Below are 3,379 nucleotides of genomic sequence, written 5' to 3'. Positions count from 1 at the left end.
GGCACCGGCCGGCGCTGGCCGGCACAGCCGCGCTGGCCGAAACAGCCGCGCTGGTGACCGTGGAGCACCTCTGCCCGGGAATTTCCTAGTCTGTGGGCAATAAAAACACGGCGTCCACTCACCCTCTGCGCTTTTACTGGGAGCTGCAATCCTGAGCTGTTCCTAAACGGCCATCTTGGATCCACCTCGGGACTGAAGTGTTACACAAATGGGGACTAGTTGGATGAGGGTGAGATTAGCTGAAAGGTCATGAACATGAAAGTCCAGAGGAAATGTCTTAGGCATCGAGTCTTTTGGTCCTTCCATGTGGGAAATAGAGTAATTCTTCTCCCCATACAAGTTTGAGGGAGGTTCATCTCAGGGGAGATTGAATTATTTGCCGTGGTGTGCTGTGCAGTGCAGAATTATGACCCCCATCTTGATCTTATATAATGTGTGCCGTATGAATGTGAGCAGAACCTGTAAATAGGAGGATATCAAAAAAACCACAACTATGTTATATTATATGGCAAAAGGGATTCTTGAAGATACAATGATGGTCATTAATTCATTGACTTTACCTCAATAAGAAAGGAGGTTTGGGAGATTCCTGGAGGAGCCCAGTCTAATCACATGAGCCATTTGAAAGCAGAGAATTTTCTCTGACTGGCAGCGTAAGGGGAAGTCAAGAAATTCAAAGGCTGAAAAGAATGCACTGTCCCCTTGCTAGCTTAGAAGATGGAGGGGCTCTTGTGCCAAGGAATCTAGCTAAGACTGACACCTAAGCTGATAGCCAGCAAGGAAATGGGGACGTTACTGCTACAACTCTACAACTACAAAGAACTGAATTCAGTCAATAACCTCAATGGAAGTGAAAATTTGTCACACAGCCAAGTTAAACTAAGAAACTTAGTTTACAGGGAGAAACCATATATGGGGATTAGTCTGGATTCCTCTTGTGAGTTATAATTACCTTCTCCAAAGATCAAAGACTTGGTACCGCCAAAATTTTAATGAGCAGATGTTAACCTATGTTCTGGTATATTCTAAGGATATTTTAATCTATGCTAAGGAGACACTATGAGGGAGAATTCTTAGGTCTGACCCTGTGGTTTTCTTTAATTAGCTAAATAGAGAAAATGCCAATATTGAAAATAAGCAATAGGAGATTCTACTGGATGGTAGGGTCAGAAGGCAAGGCAGCAAATCCAATAAGGGAGATTATCGGAAAGAACCTAGAGCTCTTTTTGCAAAAGATAGAGAGTGACCTTGATTGTCTTTAGGTGCATTCAACAGAGGAAGAAAAGTATGGGCTTTTCAGCTACTTGTGGGACAGTCAAAATTGAAATGCAGGAATGGTTTCAGAAGCACAGGGATGTTATATCAGGGTGATGCAGGCAGTGGTCTTGCCAGGAAATGGGCAGCACAGAAGGACTGACCATATATGGACTGACAGAGCCTGAAAGTGGAGGGTGCTCATAGACAAAACAAACAAACAAAACAGTGTATTAGAATAAGAAGAAAGGAGGAAAAAAAAAAAAGAAGAATTGAGTTTTAGCTCCACTTTCTTTCCTTGCTGGATCTTCAGGGCTACAAAATAGGACATCTGGTTTCTGCCAGGCAAGGGCAAGATCTGCCTTGAACTTGGAAAGTTTTCCAGTTTGGAGGAAGGGACCTTATTTGTGGCCTTTCCCAGGATATACCAGGAAGAGCTCCTCTTGATGCCAGAATCTCTTACTGTCAATGCCCTCTGTAGGACCGCTGTCTCTCACTCCTTGCTCCACCCCTTGCTTAAACACTGCTTGCTTAAACAGGTCTTTCAGACCCTGTTATAAATCTCTACCACTACCTGGCCTGAAAAGTTACCTCAGATTCAGCTGAGAGGTAGGTGGGCATTCAGGAGGAGGACACCTTTACAGGAGAAGGACAAAGGCTGTAATCTAAAATCTTGGGGAAGATGCATCATATCTGTCCAAGAGACATCAGCAGTAGTGAAGCCTCAATGGGAGCCAAAGTTACTTTGGGTTACGGAGTCTGTATAGGTTCCAGATTCTCAAGAGAAATATTTGGGAATGTAGATATCTCAGAGGACCTTCCTGCTGTCAGGAATTCAGAGGAGGATCTAAGGAAGGTAATAGGTGCTCTGCTCTCATTCTCTCAAACCCTCTTCCTTGTGTTCTATAGAGATTTCTGATTTGCCACTTAAGCAAGAGATTCACTGCTGCTCAGCATGGCTCAGACCAACGCGTGCTTCATGCTGATCTCCTGCCTGATGTTCCTGTCTCTGAGCCAAGGTGAGATTTTTTTCCCCCACACCTCCAACAACCCCAGCCCTAAAGCCTTCACTCCATCCTCATGCATATGGATTCACTTGGGAAAAAGCAGAGTCAACATCAGGGGTTGTTTTGTGTTGTTCGGTGATATTTATTGCTGATCTCATGCCATTCAAAAACATCCTCACCTCATTAGGTAATTAGAAATGGAACTTGCTTTGACCCTTTATCAGTGACCATGGCAACTGGCATTGGTTTATCATATTAACTCTATTCATAATCAGGGGTTTGGGGATGTCTGTATGTAGACAGTCATTAGTGGAATGGGGAATGGAGGGGAGCTTTGTGAGTAGAGAAACCAGACAGGCTTGAGAAAGGCAGAAGCCTGAGTCCTTCAAGGCAGAAAAAGCCTGAGCCCCGGAAGTAAAAGGGACAATGGGAACACATTTCATTAGCCTATTTATTTGTGTGCTCTTGTCTGGAGCAAAGACATCTTGAGAGACTATAAGTAAGATGCAGGAGAATGGAAGTGACCAATCACTTCATAGGGTCCAGCAACCTTCTATTCCTATAAAGAATCCTCAGAAGCTCCTACCTCACCTTTTAGCCTTTTTCCTTGCCCTGAGAGTCTTTCTTAATTGTCTCTTTTTTCCCAGGATAGGATGGCCAGACAGAGTTGCCCAAGTCCCAGGTCAGCTGCCCAGAAGGCACCAGTGCTTATGGATCCTACTGCTACTACTTTAATGAAGACCGTGAGACCTGGATTGATGCAGATGTGGGTGAGGAGAGCAGTGTGGGAAGGGAGGCTCATGAAGGTAGAGGCAGCTGCCTCTCTCCAGTGTGTTCAGTGGCTGATATGAGATGAGACTAATCCCCTCCTCATCCAATCATCAGCCCCAAACTTTCCAATATACTTAACCCATCATTCAGCACAGAGATGCTGGTGGCCAGGGAAAGCATCATGTGCTGTCCTTTTACTATCACATCCTTTGGGAGGGCTCACTATGTCCCCCACACCTTCCTCCTTCACTGAGTGCTCCATTTTCCTCTCCAACAACTCTACCGCCAGAATACGAATTCGGGTAACCTGGTGTCTGTGCTCACCCAGGCCGAGGGTGCCTTCGTGG

This window comes from Cebus imitator, unplaced genomic scaffold, assembly GCF_001604975.1.
Source record: "Cebus imitator isolate Cc_AM_T3 unplaced genomic scaffold, Cebus_imitator-1.0 Scaffold100, whole genome shotgun sequence".
Classification (NCBI taxonomy): Eukaryota; Metazoa; Chordata; class Mammalia; order Primates; family Cebidae; genus Cebus; species Cebus imitator.
Note: the sequence above shows the minus strand (reverse complement) of the source record.